General features: G+C 35.3%; 1 protein-coding gene across 3 annotated transcripts in view; it reads right to left on the reverse strand.

Annotated features, from left to right (window-relative positions):
• Positions 1-18,128, reverse strand: part of Twin (CCR4-NOT transcription complex subunit 6-like twin) — a 484,682-nt gene that overhangs the window by 257,835 nt on the left and 208,719 nt on the right. The window contains exon 1 of one of the 3 annotated variants that reach the window (XM_083107020.1): positions 5,074-5,300. The exons of the other annotated variants lie outside the window; for them this stretch is intronic. The gene's annotated coding sequence lies outside the window, so the exon portion shown is untranslated. Of the gene's footprint in view, positions 1-5,073; positions 5,301-18,128 lie in introns of those variants that run through there. 3 annotated transcript variants of the gene reach the window in all.

Genomic DNA, 18,128 nt, shown 5'->3' on the forward strand with positions numbered 1-18,128 from the left:
GTTAACCTTCCGGTGGTAGCGGTATGGTGGTGGCTGTCTGAGCGCTCTTCCGGGGATTGTCTCGGGCGCAACACTCGGTCACGGTCTATTTCCGGGGCCGAGCGATCGTCTAACGACGCATTGTGCGTATGTATTTATGGGTGGAGAGAGAGGGACAGACAGAAGGAGAAAGACCGAACCCGGGCAATAAATACTGTTATACGGGCATTAACGTTCGCCAACGGGTCCTTCCTGTCGCGCGTGGATAATACGGGATCGTTTACGACAGGATAATGAGAGGAAGATGCGCGCGATCGGCAAAACGAGAAGCGAGGAATATCGGGAGAGTGAAAAAATCGCTTTAAAGTCTAATTCAGCTACGAAACTCGGAATCGTAAACAGAATGATTTGAATTTATGAGAGACGTCAAATAAAAATAAAAATATTTTAAATTTATCGTAAAACGATGCGCATAAATTTACTTTCGGAAGAAATAAACATCCTAAAAATTTAAGACGCGCTCAAATTAAATAAACTACTCTATAAATCCAAGCATCGCATAAATTTGCGCACAGTTTCTAGGACACGAGAGCTCGCGTTGCTCCCGTTACGTCAAACGCTCGTCGGCAATTAGCAGCAGAAACAAACGTCGATCCGCTTACATTCTCACCTAATTGTACGACGGTAATAGAGCCGTCGAGAAAATCGCGTGGCAATAAGAATAACGCATTCTATGTAAAGCTCTCATTGTCCTCGTTTCGTAACTGATTAATATTCACAATTTATGTACCGTATTGTATCACTACCATATCGTCCTCATACCATTCGTGCTGTGTCAAATTATAATTATATTATTAATCGTAATTTCTTGTTTACCTAAAACATTATTTCTGATTTGACAGTGTGCGAATATAAACTCGAGCGAAGAATAAAGTCGTAAACTGACAGAAGAGAAATTTAAATAAAGAGTTCAAGTATTATACAATATGGTGACGCACTGATTGCGGCGAATTACAACGAGTTGCGTTTGAACTTGTTATTTTCGCGGCGTACATTGTCGAGGAGAACAACAACGAGAACCTACATTTTTCCCTCTTGAAAACAATCGTGACGCCTAATAGGCAAGACGCAACAACAGAAACTTGGCGTGTAGAAACAAAGAACTTTTATTCAGCGCGGAGAGGAAGTTAATGACGGAGTGCTGCAGATCTGGATCCGTTTCAGATTGCGGAACGACGACGATTGAAACGGTAATTGATTGTTGGGAGGTTGCTACTGGCACCTAGCTTTTTAAAGGGCTAGAGAGAAAATCGTTCGAAAACTCGATAATAGATTTTCCGCGGGATTCCGCATTTCGATCCTTTTAATCCACCTCTTTGTTCAAGATGGTTATAGTAAAGCGACAATTTTTATAGAGAGATAATGAGAAAAAATACTAAGAGTATCAATTTTTAATGGCTGCAAATCATTAAACTAATTTCTCAAGATTCATGATTTATTCTTATAAATCTCAGATAATGGATATTATTCTATTGATCTCATATATTCTATCATTGTTCAATGAATATTAAGAGATTATGAATTAATTGTTATATAAATCATTAAAAAGGAGTAAAAGAATAAAATTTATTACCTTTTTAATCATGTAAAAAAAGGAAAGATAAGTATATTAAATAGAATATAAAAAGAATATAAAATAGAATATAAAAAATAAAGCTGATGATATATAATAAATTCAAGACAGTTACATTTCAGACATTTTTGAGAATTTTTCAAAATTAACTTTAATTTTATTTGTATTATTTTAAGCTCGCACATATAAAGTAAAGCATTAATATTTCTTACATATGATGCTGTTTTACAAATTCATATAAAATGCAAGATATAATTGTATAATTTTTATATAAATCTTTCTCTCACATATTTATATTACTATTTACAATTTTAATAATAAAATTAGAAAAATACTTTGGAAAAGATAAAAGATTTCTATATTTACTATATATATTTTTAAATAAAAATAATTATGTTTCTTTTAACTTTAAATCTTTTTAATCCTCGATCAAAAGGTCCAATACAACACAATTAATACATCGTAAACTGGACTTGTTGTTTACGGGCTACCGAACACGAATATCCGTCATACTCAAGGGGTGTCGTTGGATTCGAGTTCGCGAATGTCGACAGCCTCGGACAAGCAATTTCCGGATGCGGACGCGCGCGCCAAGTTCGCGGAGGAACCGTTGCAGGGCATAACACCACCTGTGCTCACTCGAAGCGGTAGCGAAGCGTGTCTCGCGTTCGCGAGAACGCATTCAGGGTTATGGCCTGACGTGGAAGAGGATCGCCGCAGGATTTATGTACCAGGAAGACGGTGGATCTTGCCGTTTAAAAGCCCATCTGGCCGCTCGATAGGAAGCTCAATTAAATTCACGCTTGAAAAAACGCCCTCTCAACAACGATGGCAAAGGGCAAAGCTTCCATCGAGACTTTCGTCGGAAGCTCATCGTGGAAATTATCCTATTTAAAGACGTTAACGGTATTCCGATATTGGTGACGCATTGATACTTTAGCTTCGGACGCTCCGATACCTTAGCAATGATGCTTTTCGCTATTCATCGATAATTCTCTGCTAACCTCGTTATCAGTATCGATTACGTATTACCGTGAAACGTTATATAAGATTTCTTAGATTCAACGAGACTCTGCTTAACTTGGCAAAATTTATAGCACGTATAATCAAGTATTATTATACGTATTATAATAACATAATTATATTAATTTTGAATCACTTGTAAAGTTAAAAACTAGTTAAAATTCAAATCAAATGATATGCTGGATTTTGAAACTACTTTATAGGAATGTTTCAACTCTAATAAAGTAACGTAGACTTTGTACCGATATCGTTGATGCAGAGATTGTCTCGATACATAGCAGCCCTAATCGCGTACTCGAAGCTGCCATCATGACAGTTGCCGGATAGGTGGAGCAGTTAAACTTCGAAATGACTTCTCGGCTTGGAGTAATAAGTCACGCGCTAGTTGTGAATGGTATTGTAATACGAGTACTCCAAGTGTAGATACGAGCTAGCAGCAGGCCAGCAACGCGAAACGACGAGCAAAGCGACGAATGGGTTGCCGGGTGCGGCTTTCCGAGCTTATAATGTAGCATGACTATGCAAATCGGCCGCTTTAACTCACCGACGACGGTAGATCGGAGAGACGAGACGTTTAATAAAATGTTAATATTATATCCGACGCAAGTATCGCGCTTTGAAGAGAGATATGCTGCTCTCCACATGCAGTGGAGTCTTTAATAAGAAATCAGAAACCAATTTTACAATTTTTTATTTCTCGAGCATTACTATTTTCCTTTCATGTAAAGCAATGGTAAAGATAATATGAAGTAATTAATAATATTTTAACATTAAATAGTAATTAATTGCAATAATAATTGTATCTTTGATATTATAATTTAGCTGCGTTTTATAATATATTAATTTATAAATAATTAAATATGTTTGTGTAAATTATAGTAATTATTATTATAAAAGTATATTCTTCTATTTTATTAATTTTTTTATATTACAAAAATTGTATGTTATATTTATATAAGAGAAATTATTTTCTTTTCTTAAAATTTTTCAGAAATTTGAAAACAGAAATTAAATCTTTCTCTCTCTCTCTTTCTTATTTTTATACATATATTATATTTATATTACAAAATTACTTACGATATGATACGTGCATTTTTGCGAATTTACAAAATTAACTTTTTTACGTAGCATCTTGGATCAAAATAAATATGTTCAGCCAGACTATGAGTACGCGCGATAAGATAAATTTTTTTCTGCAAAGAAACAGCCTTTGCGAGTCATGTCTAGCTCTTTGGAGGAAGGCAAAAGTAAGGGTAAAGTAAAGTAAAGTAATGGCATGGGAACCTGTGGCCAATTCGCGGGATCGCCAACGCCGCCTCGGATTCGCCTGACTGACTGGAAACTGCATCCTGCCGGAACTTTCATCGTTTATCGGCGACCGCGACAGAACTGAGAGACCGAGCGAGGGACTGGGAACTTTTATGCGCCGCTGATTCGACCCGACAGATACCCCGCGATCAGATCGTCGAGTGAAATCAGTCAAGCGTCTTGGTTAAAGGCAGTTTGATCAATAAGTCCTCGTCGTTTCATATCGATTGCGGCGTACGCTGTTCCTTTTCGGAGAACACGAAGCATGGTAATTGCCTTATTTCGAGATCCAAGAATGACGTCGAACGTGAATTATAACAATGACTTTATAACAACCGCATACACTGAGAAAAAAATAATGTTGAATCAACATCAGTGTAATTGGAATTTATTTTATTAATTCAACAACATTATTAATCAAATCAGGTGTACATGGTGTATTGATTTGATTAATAATCTTGTTGAGTTAATAAGATAAATTTCAATTACGCTGACGTTAATTCATTATTTTTTTCTCAGTGTATGTAAAAATGTCTCAGCGTCGTTCCTTTTTTGATATTCGTTTTCTATTTTAACATGCGAAAAATTACAATGACACGTGTGAAATTGGAGAAAAAATAATGGAATGGTTCGAAAGATCTCGTATATATAAGTATTGACAAAACACAAGTTATATATTATATCAGATTTACAATGTATTCGCGAAATATCTGTAAAAGTATTTGAGAACGTTTTATTCGTAAATGTAATAATGGCATTATCGTGTAAAATAAAATAAAACTTTCCGGAAGATATTTTCTGTATTATTATAAATCAATATTTGGCGGATTTTATATTTTTTTATCGCACAATATATACCTTTGAAAATGTGTATGTAAAAAATGCACATAAATATCGTTTGATTATAATATTTAAAAATCAATTATACTAAATAATTAAATATTATATTAATCATAATATATAAAAAGTAAGACACATTACATAATTATAATTAATTATTATAATATAATAATTTTATTATATTATTATAATATAATAACATAAACATTTAAAATATTTCTGATTTATAGATAAAAATTATTATCAGAGAGAAAAAGAGAGAGAGATATTTATATTAATATAAATTTTACCATAATCTTAATACGATGCGGAGATCTCTCGAAAATCTATACGACGTATTGCTCGATAACCTGGGATGACTACGAAGAATAATAATCCTTAGGTACACTGGTTTCGACACTCGCGATTTTATATGGTTGCAGCACATATATAATGGCACGCAATTACACAACACTCCCGACATTTGCGTACGCGCGATTTATACATATTTATATCATATAGATCATTCGACACTCTCGTTATACCTAACTGATAATATTAATATATTCGGCACTCCCGATATTAATTCACGCGTAAAAATTATGCGAAAACGGAAAGATACTACAGGAATGTCTCGTAGTACAACTAATATGGCGACCATACGTGCTCGTTCCCTCATCCCTACTGAAGGTTATAAACTCGGTAACACATGTTTACGCGTTTGATCCTTCGGTGACTCGTCGCGATAATAACAACTTTAACCGTGCGTACATAATACGTATAATAATACACAATGATATGTTATTTATAATATATGGAAAGTTCGAGAATACGAGACACAATGGTACGGCGTCAAAAAAGTAAAAATACTTGCTGCGGAATATTTCAGAGCTCACCAACAATTCAGTACGTTCGCGATACTCGCTTTCGATGTTGACGCCTTGTGACATTCATGCGATACTCGAGTCGACACTTCCTCGCATTCAATTCACGCACATTATTCATTTTTACCGAATAAAATCCGGGAGAGACGCGAAAACCGCGACGAAGAAGAAAAGGACTTCGGGAACTATTTTGCCCCCCTCCGCGGGGAGAAGGCGCAACGTCACACGACGTCACGCAACTTCACGCGAGATTAGATATTCTTACGCCAACATGGCGCAAGGACGTGTTTCAAGTACGCGCTTTCCGAATTATTTTCGCCGATCGTTACACGTCAATTGTACGTCGAAGCAATTGCATTTGAATTAACGCGAACTAAACTTCTCAAGGTAATTATTATAAAGATCTTTTTAGCAAATAGCGCGCTTTCATGTCGTTTTAATCATATCGAGAAACGAAAAATGACGTGAAAATTAATTTGTCTCCGCGCATTCTTGTAGGGGAGAAGGCGTTACGTCACGTTACGTCACGCTACTTTACGTGGAATTCGATATTGTTACGCCAAGATGGCGCAAGGACGTACTTTAAGTACACATCGCGTTGTATTAATTATTTTCACCGATCGTTGCACGTCAACTGTACGTCGAAACAATTGCATATTCGAATTAATGCGAATTAAACTTCTCGAGGTAACTATTATATAAAGATCTTTGTAGCAAATGGTGTGCTTTTATATCGTTTTAATCACATACAGAGAAACGAAAGATTACGTGAAAATTACTAATTTGCCTCCGTGCATTCTTGCAGGGGAGAAGGTGTTACGTCACGCTACTTTACGCAGAATTCGATATTCTTACATCAACATAATGCAAGGACATAATTTGAATGCGCATCGCACTGCATTTTGTTTTCGTCAATTGTTACATCAAGTATACGTCGAGACAGTTGCATATTCAAATTAATGCAAACAACTTCTCGAGGTAACTATTATATTGCATATAGCTTTTTTTGGTAAATTGCGTACTTTCATACATATATAAAGTTTCAAATCTTTATAAAGAGAAACGAAGACTATGTGAAAAATATTAATTCACCTCTGTGCATCCTTTGCAGGGAAGAAGGCGTTACGTCACGCTACGTCACGTTACTTTACGCGGGAATCGATATTCTAACATGACGCGAAAAGGTCATTAATTTAGGTATGTATCATACTGCGTTAATTAATATTTCGCTAATTATTGTACGTTAAATATTCGAATTGATAAATCTCTCGAGGCAACCTTTATTTATAGATTTTCTGATAAAATGCATGTTTCAATATCGTTTTAAATCCATGTAAAGCGAAACGGAGAATTACATGAATTAATGTTAAACGTTAATATTTTTTATTTAACTGCATAATATATCATTTGAAGAAGTTGTGTTTTGAAATGTCGCGCTTGGAGAAAGAGAGACAAGAGGATTAAGCTTCATAAGTTTATGTATAAATAATTAAATAATTATAATATAATGAAAAACATTTAAACAATTAAATTCATATAATTTCTCCCTTTCTCTCTCTCTCCATATATATATCCACTCGTGCTTACACAGTCTATCTCTTTTATCGCGTACATCAAGTTTAGCTAAATAATTTATAACCCTGTGTACTTTGTTGCGTTTTGCAGGCGCGCCATTATGTTTACCGCGATTACAACCGTAGGAGGCTAGTTGTAATATGCAAATGAATAAGCCGGCGATATGTCACGGCGATGATCGTCCCTGTCGTGCAACGCGGTGCGGTTTTCAAGACTGTGTCTTCCCACTCGCGTAGCGGATTAAAACAATCCGCGCCGCGCTCCGATGCAAAACCTGCAAATCACCCGGGGTTTACTGCGACGTCGTCTTCCCTGCCATTGCATCCATGTTGCTACGTTCAAACACGCGCGACGATTAATCCAGCCGGCCATGCCGCAAACCGGGGTAAGTACTTTATCCTCTTTCGAGGCCCACGCGGATATTATGTTTGCCGCAGCGACGCGTCGGAAAATATTGGGTGAATGGAAACAGAAAGGCAACGAAACGGGACGGCCAATTACTGCCGACTAATGGCTCTCCATCTTCTCTCGCCAGTGTTAACGAGAGTCCACAATGCACTTTTGTGTCCGTTCAACTATTCCCGACGACCAATCTTGGCCAATCTGGACCAATCTTATTGGTCTGCTCCGCTTTCCTCTTCCATTCGCACTATGACGTTTTATCGTCGATAATTAGGTGCTTTTCCTTTACTTTTGTTCGGATTAAAAAAGAATTTCTTGCCTGCCTTGATGGCAATTGCTGTAATAACGAGAGCTTGAAAGTTCACAAATTTATCGTTTGTAAATATTTGTTGTGCTCCGAAATAATTTTTCGAATAGAAGTCTGATGCTCAAACATTTTACGAGAGATATTACATTCCAAATATTAATATTAAATGTATGAAGTTGAATTTAAATTAAATTTCTCTTTTAATTGAAAATTTTAATTCCAAGCTGTAAACAGCTACATTATTAGCCGTGGCAATTCCGGGAAATAAATATTTTTAGCGCTTATAGAAATAAACATAAAGCATACGGAACTTTACATTTCCACGGGATTAAAGTTTTATGGATTGATGAATTTTCGCGACAATGATACTCCCGATATTCGTGTGCGATTCGCGACGCGAAATTCAGGTGCAATTTAAACGTCAACGCGCGGCATCGAGACACTGTAGAAAGGCTGGCAGTCGATTATCTTATAATATACTATGTCCTTCTGACGTGCCATTGACACGCTTACGGAAATGCCGCTGCAAGTTATAAACAGCTATCGACATTTCTCCGATTAACGACCCATCTCCCGATCGACGACAGCGCAAACGAAAGAAGAGAGAGAGTGAGAGAAAAGGTGTTTTGTCGCGCGCAACGACCTCGACTTTGCGCTTGACATTAATGCTTGTCGATATCGACATCCGCCGTGCTTCAAGTCGCCGTCCGTCGTGCGTGACTTTTAATCTTTCCCGGTAACGCTCTGTCTCTCTTGCATATTATAAGTCGTCGAAAGGAGGTACGTACCTGTCGATTGCATTCGTAACGAACTTCGCAACAGGCAGTTCTGAAAAATGGTATGTCAATCGACGATATTGCATATATTTTGATTATAGGAATCGAAAAACTCTGTTCAATCTTGACGTGATCAAATATATTACAGTTTACACGTCGAGGGAAAAAATCAAAATTTTTCATTTATATTCAAATGTCAAGCTTAAATTGTAGTAGGAATTTAAGAAAAAGGAATGGAGATATAATATTGGACATAATTTTCAACAAGATTCCCTGAGTCGAGCTTTTAGAAAGCTACTCTCTCGAAGCAAGCGAGGAACGTCGTCAGGAGCTGCTCGAGCAGGAATCTCTCCGGCACTTTTGCACGCGGTCGCCAGATAAAATATTTTAATACTCGCGGGAATTTTCCACGTGTCACGGTGGAAATATATATATATATATATATATATTTTCTGGCGGCGAAAGCGACCTTATCTTCGCGGATTATATGCATACGCAGTGCTTTTCGTTTTCGCGCAACTTTCAAGACGGATACGTTGCACAAAAGATTTTTTTACGTGCTTCTTCTCGATTGCGATTCTACATATTCGGTTCAACCGCGTAAAATAAATGTTTACATAGTAATTTGCGCGATATCGGGATGCACGCGCTTTCTCTCTTTGACTCATCGTTCTCGATTAAAATCGGTTTTAATTCGATTATTTTGTTGATGTTAATACATTGCAATTTGTATTATAATTGCATTTCCTGAAATGATAATAAAATAAAGATATCTTTATGGATGTTATTACAACAACTCTAAATTTAGTATAACTACGCGTATTAAAGATATTATTTCGTTTAATTAAATTTCAATAAAACAATAATGTACTTTATACGATTCAGTAATCATATTTTTATTTTTTATCACTGTTTCAATTTGATTTATCTTGATCGGATCATGCAATGTTATTACAGTTGAAATAATACACACGTTATAATCATATTACTCTGTGCAAGCGATCGGTGAGGTTGTTCAAATTCCTATAACAATAGAGTAAAAGAAGCGGCGTAATAGCTCGCAAAATATAAGCACTTTCGCAAATTGCGTCTTTTCGTCACCCTCGTCGAATGATATGCTGAGGTTTGTCATACTATACGTGTCCATGCATTCGTATGTTCATGTCACCGAGATGAAGTAGCTAGTTTTACGGGTGGAAAATATACGCGAGATTTTGCGGAACGAGAAAAGCTTTTTCTCGCTCTCTCTTTCTCTCTCTCTCTCTTTCTCTCTCTCTCTCTCTCTCTCTCTCTCTCTCTCTCTTATTCTCTTTTGTTTCTTCTGCCGCGATAAAGTGAAATCTCTCTCGGGATATGTCGTCGCGCGCGGAAATTCCCGAATTATTTATTCATAGCGAACGTAAAGCGCACGGCTTGGAATTTAGTCGAGCATTATTTTAGCTTCCCGCGCACGTGTAGTCGCGACACTTTAAGCGCTTAGTTTTTAAGCTTGTTACAAAATTGTTGATGACACTTCATTAAGAATGATTTCATCGACGAGTAATTACCTCTCTACAATTATCGATAAATACAATTTATTATGCGATGTTTGATGAAAATTCATTAAATATTAATATATTACGAGAGGAAATGTGTATTTCCGAGGGATATATATTTATTTATCGAGTCAATATGCGCGCAATGTTTTATATTTACTTAAAATTTTAATTTCTAGTATAAATTTCGCGTATATACATCTCTTCTCTTATCGGATATTATACACCACAGACACACAAAACGCAACGATTTACAAACATCATATAAAATTAATTATCTTCAGCTCCATGCAAGTTGCATCCGGATCGAAATTTCCGGCGGAAAGATTCGACCTCGAATACAATCTCGAATATTACCGGAAATTATAGTTCGTTGCATTCAGCCGTGCAAGCTCTCGACGAAAGCTATACCTCGCCGTCGTTGATGGAGATTTCCTTCGAGATTTCCGTTGTTAACACAATGTCGTGTAATATTGCACCGATATTACCCCCGAAAGATTCTAATTACACGCGAGCTGTCGCAAAAGGCAAGGTTTTTTTTCTCGTTTCGCTGGCAGACTGATTTTTCAGTCGACTCAAGTAGACGCAAGTTTTCATTGTGCGGCTTGAGAATGAAAAGGATGCAGCATGCATGTGAATGTGCATGTGCATACTTCGTGGTGAAATATGCAAGCCGTACGTGCGCCCATTTGAAAGATTCGCTTTTTATCCGTTCGCTTCGGGACGAGACGACGGGATTTACCGGTAAGGCCGTATTCATATTCAGCCTATTAAGATATCCGACACGAGCGCGTGCAGTGCAGCATGTACCATTTGAACACGTTTTCTCACGTTTCTTAATAACTGTTAATCTCGCTGGACCGTTAATGTTATTAGCGTTAACGCTAGCGCATCGCTGCAATTTGTGCGCGATGTAAATTTGCAAAAAGCGATTTTTAGCTTTATGTTCCTATGGCCCGTCGCTTAAATCCATCCACCTGTCACCGATACCTGTGATAAACTTTGTCAGAGAGATAATAGAATTTGCTATAAATTATCATCTATGTGTGAAAGGGTTCTATAATTAATTATCGCAGCTTTGCGAATAATGAAAATAAAAAAAAATTCCAAAATTGTTCCAATATCTTCTGCGAAATAACTTGCCAAAATATTTAATTATAAATTTTTAATTATAAAGAATCGATATATTTACTTAATCATTTTTATATTTTTTTCGTATTTTTACATGTTATACTTTTACATCTTTTTAATTTTATACTTAAATCTTTTTTTGCTTTCGAAACTATTTTAGTTTTCTAAAATTTAGGAATTTGTCATATCATTTATAGTTGAATTATCAGCTGATGCTTTCAATATGGGATATACACCTTGTATGCCTGACTCTATTTAAAATTTATGATCTCTGTCCTGCTCGACATTATGTACAAACCGCGTTTCCATTACCATTTAAATGGCGCGAGTCCCATATCTTTGCCGGTCGATAAATCTATCCCGCGTGCATCGCCTGTATTTTTCACGCTCCCATTTTTCCGTCGTAAGTAGATAGGTAAGCGACTCTTCGCTTTCTCGCGAGAACGAGAAGGCACTTACTGTGTCCTGCACACACGGCTACCGTCGATAAACTAACGTTGTTAGCGGAAACCACCGCGGGGTAACTTTGTACTCTCCGGCAAGTCCGGTTAGCGCGCGATCGCGCGCGCTCGATATTGCTTTTTATCCGGTAATCTCGTTCGCGAGTTTACGACGGACACCCGCGTAAATATGCATCGGTCTGCCTCGGCGAAACTTGGTCATTTAAAACTTGGTCTTGAGATGTACCACGATGACGGGGATGGCGACGGAAAGCAGCGGAAACGATCGTCCAATACGAAGAACCCATCTTCGAGAGAGAGAAAGACTATAGAAAAAGCTCCCTGATTCTAAACAACATTCCCCTTTCGACACTATTTTCTCTTCTGCTAAAATGTTCCTTTCTCAGCTTTTGCTTTATTCGTTTTTATCACGGCAAGATAAAACTTTATCTGCAATTTCAAGAAATTGCGAAAATGCACGATAGTATTTAATGAACTTGAAAATAATCACTTTGGAATTGATAATAAATTTATTATTCTTTCGTTTTCTCTTTCTCTATTCGTGTTACATAAATATTTGATATTAAAATATTTTGCGAATTAAATACATGTATGAATTGTAAGAATTATAAAATTATTATTTTTACCTTATAAAAAATTTAATCGATCAATTATGATGTTACAAAATTTTCGCAATTTGAACAAAACATTTGTAATACACATAATAAACATTAATAAAGATAAAATTATACTTTTTTAAAAAAGATACTTTATTTAATACTTTATTTTATTTAATACTTTATTTAAATATTATTATTATTAATATTAATATTAAAATTTTCGCGGAATAAAAATTTCAAAATAATAGAATAAAATCTACAATAATTTTCTAGAAATTTATTTTTAATAAATTTTTTCGTAACATATTTAACTCTCAAGGCATGTAAGATTAAAAATTTTAAGACATTATAATAAACAAGCAAAAAATTCGCGATTTAAATTTGTAAAAAAACAGAATCAATTCCAAATTCATTAAAGTATAAATTCTTATTGTAAACTACCAACTTTTTCACATTATACATAGAAAAAAGGCAGAAAAAATGCAAGTAAGCTTGTGAAAAGTGGAAAAAAGAGAATCGATTTGAAGAATCGCTCAGTACTGTTTCTTTAAAGTCGTTTCCGGCGAAAGCTCACAAAACGAACGAGCGAAGTGTGTCCGTTCGTTCTCATAAAGTGGAGAAAGGAATTAAGAGTTCGCGGGGATATATATATATATATATACACATGCACATATACACATACATACATACACACACATACATACACACACACACATATGTACACACGTGCAGTAATGTCATTTACAACAACGAAGAGAAGATGTGCGAACTCGGCGAACCGGGTAGAATTTTTTGGCTCCGCAGATCGTAAATTTTCATTTAACTCACTTTCGGCATAAACCTCGCCTTATAATCCTTGAACGCTTCCTTAAACGAATAAAATAAGGGAGTAGAAAAAAAGACACAGAATTTAAAGAGAGATTGGGAATTGAAATTCTTTTCGGTGCAACGTTGCATTTTTATTCTTATATTTTAGTTTAAACGTAGTTGTACAAAATATTTAGTATGCAATATATTCTTCATACATAAATGATATATATATATATATATATATATATATATATAGACACGATTAGTTTGTATATATCTTACAATTTAATTATCGAAACAATTTATTGTGGAAAAATTAAATAATCTGCGTTTTATCGTAAATTAATAAAATAAGTTTAAAAAAATATGTGTATGATATGATGCAACGTCCGATAATAATAAAACGTGGTCGATAAGAATGTAAATGTTTATCGTAACATCCAATTAGTTTAATAAATTTATTGAAGCATCGAACTATCAATCAGCGATAATTTTCCCAACAGTAACGCATCGAAACGTAATTGGTGTAACTGGTTGACTTGTCAATGAACTTAATTGAACATTGCAACAATTACCCTAATGAATGACCTTATAATGAATAAGTCAGCATGATAGTAATTATCACCTCATGCAAAATGCAGCATCTGCATCACGCACATTTATATATTCAATTGCTGATAACTACGATTACAACTATGATACGCATAATTATTGCTTCTGGCATTAACTTTCATGTTTAATTTAATAACTGTGAAATACAATTAAGGATAAATGTTAATGTGCGGATGATATAATCACCTAATCACCTTGTAAAAAGAAAATTTCGGAAAAAATTTTAATAACTTAAAAGATTGACAATTAATCGCTTTTGTTAATTAATAATTAGCAAAATTGTATTTTTTAATTTAACTATAATAAAGTTACTCTTTTTAATTTTCGCTAATTGGAAGTCAAATTAGTAAATTTAATAACAAATAAATGTATATATACTGTAAAATTAAATTTTTAGAAAGTCCGGCAAATTATTCAAAAATGTAACAAGGTGAGAAGAAATAATTATTAAGCTTTTTTCCTGTACAAACGAGTTCGAATATCAGATAAAATCGAAGGAAAAATGACGGAACGGAACGCAAAGCATTTCGTTGCGGATTCAAGCTTAAGCGAGACGCGCGATGCGAAAAAGCGTGGACGGTGATATATAAAAGATGCACGAGGCAACGATGCGACGCTCGTCTCTCGTCTCTCGTCTCTCTCACGTTCCTTTTTCTCGTTTCTTCGTGGCGGGTGCACCCGCTGTTTCCGAGGATTACGCGGCGCAATGCATACGATTCTCGGCATACGCGCGAGATGCAACAACGTATTAGACACGACGCGATGCGGCGGCGGCGGCAGCGGATGCAACCAGAGCTGCAATGTCACTTTGGCGAATGTGTGTGCAGCCTGATGTTGCGCTGCACACACGGCGACTTCAATCGTCGCGAGTGACAAGAACGCGCGGAACGAGCTGCCCGTCATGCTTACTTGGTCGAATCACGACAAAAGACATTGTATGATTAAAATCTATACTTGAGAAGAAAAAAAGTTGGAGATGATCGGTATTGATATATCTATATTATTGTAATTGGCAAGACATGCTCTCTAGAAATTGCGTTGTAAAAATGGGAAGAAATGGCGAATGAAAAGAGGTAAAATGAACAAGTGATTAGAGATTTTTCCGACAGAGCATATGTTTGAAATGTCTATATATAATTTTTTTCCCTTGTATAAATTTCTTCTCAAATTTTATAAACTTTAAGCTATTTAAATTTTTAATTTTAAAAAGTTCTCATTTCACTAAAATTTACATATACGTACAAAATTGTACAGATTTTGTGCAGAGACAAGATTGATGTTTATTATTCTTTTTTTTTTTTCGAAAATAAAAATAATATAACGAATATCCCGACTAAATAAATCCCATCAAAATAATATTATTTCTCAATTACTTCTCAATTAAAAATGACGTATATTATATGGAATGACGTATATTATATGGATATACCAAAAAAAAGATGTGATATTTCAGAAATGTCGAGTCCGCTTAATTCTTTATCAAGTTTTTTTTATGAAAAAGAGCATTGATATGTCCAATTTTATTTTATCAAAGAGAATTAAATTATGATAAAAAAATATTCAAACAATCTCTTTTATATAGGGAATCAGCAAATCCCGGTATTTTAAGAGTGACGTATGAAAATTCCTTGTTGAAAAAAGATATGATATTTCAGAAACGTCGAGTCCATTTAACATTTTTACTTCATAATGAACTAGAAATACATTGAATTTGTACATTTAAACAATATCAAATAAGTACAATAAAAAAATTGTTTCAAGATTATTTCTGTCGAAAAACTCATATATATTCAATGCGTTCATATATTATACACATACATGTATGAATTTAATTCTTTCGCACGAACAATAATATAATACAATTTTTTATTTAATAATATAAATACAATTTTTTATTTTTTATTACTTTTAAAATTTTTAATTACAGATTAAATTTAATCGCATTTGTTTTTAATATTTAACCGCTTAATTATATAAACATTTCTATTCATCTCTCATTTGTACCTCGAAGAAATATTAATAGTTTACTCGAGTGCACGTCACATTTTTCTTTATCACACCTTTCGCTTGGAATAATATTCCTTATAATCACATTCCGAATTATGTCCAACTAGACTGCTCAAATTTGCCGTCAATGGACGAAGAGACATTGAATGACATTTACACGACTAGAGAAATATCGACAGGCAAAATATTGAAGGAAAAGATAAAGATGCGAACGGAAAATAGATACACAGAGAGAGAAAGAAAAAAAGAGATGAAGAGAATCTCAATGATGCATCGATCGTATTGTTTCATTAGCGAACCATTGACGTGTGCGTGTAAAGGCACCGTTCGGCTCCCTTCTTTCGTGCATACGTCGGCCATAATGCCATGCATAAATTACGGCTGGCCGCGGGCTGATTGTCCGCGCGCGATTCAATGACAGCGTATTATCGGACATTAATAGCCCCGGCCGTATTCACGTCAGCTCACGATGACCAAGTTATTGTTCCCCAGCGCGTGGCGGACTCTAACCCGCCCGCCCGCACCTGTCATCCCGCTCTGTCTCTCTTTCTCCTTGCTACATGTCGAAGTGGTAACGTTCATTAAGCCGCCGGCGACAATCGTACAATCCCTATCTCGATCTCAGGTGCATCGATAGGTTACGACGAATAATCGACTTGCCGAGTCGAATCGCAAACGTTTGAGCTGCGAGCGAAAGGAAGCATCTTCCTCCATCATTTTCAGTTTTTCGAAATGATCTTTCTTTCATTTTCGAGATTAACGATTGACAATTTTATGGATGCATATGCGTATGTGTAGATATGTGTGCAAAAAAATGAAAACGTGGATTAATTAAAATATATTACACATTTTTATAACATAAAAAAATAAATATTTTTAAATAATTTTTTATTTAACATCGCTGAGAGAAAAGTATTTACCGAACTTTAATATATTCCTAATTTTCTAGTCTTTATTTTTTTGTATATCTAATTTCATTGTTTACTTGTATTTTTTTCATTTATCTCTCTTTACTCTTCAATATTAACATAAAAGAAACATTTGGGATTATGTCGACATTTTATGGTACATCATCTCGAAAACAACAGCGAAAGAAATGTAGGACATTAATCCATGTAATCTAGCCGCATAGCTGAAATGTCAGTCATGCTAGGCTCGTTCGCGGCGGTTGATATTTATCTGCGAGGTTAATTCGTAACAATGTTACGCGAGCGATAAAACGACGATATGCCAAGATCCAACTTATCTCTCGGGAATTATCAGCGCGTGTGCTCGAAGTTTGTTGTGGCTCGAATCCCGCGCGCTCTCAAATTTCATGACGAGGCCGCTCGAAACGTATCTGCCGCTACAGTCCACTACGTCGTAACGTTATGCCGTGGATATTCCGTTTCACGAGCGAGCCAACGGCCGTGTATATGTAACGGCGTGGACGTGAAAATGGAAAATGAGCTCTCCACTCCTCTCATCCGGCGACCGCGCTTATCCTAAGGTTGACGATTCCCCATAGAGACGCCGCTATTGTCGGCGAGATTAAAAACGTTACGACCCCTTAAGCAAATGCATTTCGGCTTATCGAGCTTTCTTCTTCTTCGTCGTCGTCGTCGTCGTCATTGTCGAGAAAATGTCTCGCTGAAATCTCTCATGCGCGTGTAGAAAAATTTTGCGCGTTCTCAACGTAAACTTTATTACATGTTTGTGAAATTCTCGCGGAATTTTTTAGCATACATGTTTGCTATTAATATTAATTTTTTATTAATATAAACAATTTTTTAATATTAATGCACATATATAGCGCTTTTAAGGAAAGTAATTTATACATAGGATTTAAATAGGATTTGTTATTCAAATAATTTACAGGGTATAAATATGACCAAGATTTTCTTAATTTTTTAAATATATATAGATTTTCAATATGTCATATTTTAGGAATCAGAACAAATTTGAAGCCGATGAATTTTACTCGTTAAGTTTTCTTCCCTCTTTTGCTAAAAATAAATCTATAATATATTCCTTCAAGATATTAAGTCAAACAATATTTCTATTTTAAATTCGCATTTCATCTTTAGATATGAATTTAATGATTCAAAAAGCTTGAAAGTTTTTGCATAAATCCAATTATGCGCTTACTTAAATCACTTTTTCAAGCATAAAAGCGTATATATTTCATAATATTCGAAAAGTTAAAGCACAAAAAATAGAAACGATATAAAAATTCGCACAAATAAAAATAACGAGAGCAGCTGCACACAGCGAGAGCGCTGATAGAA

Source organism: Camponotus vicinus, unplaced genomic scaffold (assembly GCF_025532165.1).
Source record: "Camponotus vicinus isolate PSW18456_S1 unplaced genomic scaffold, iyCamVici1.0 SCAF_8, whole genome shotgun sequence".
NCBI lineage: Eukaryota > Metazoa > Arthropoda > Insecta > Hymenoptera > Formicidae > Camponotus > Camponotus vicinus.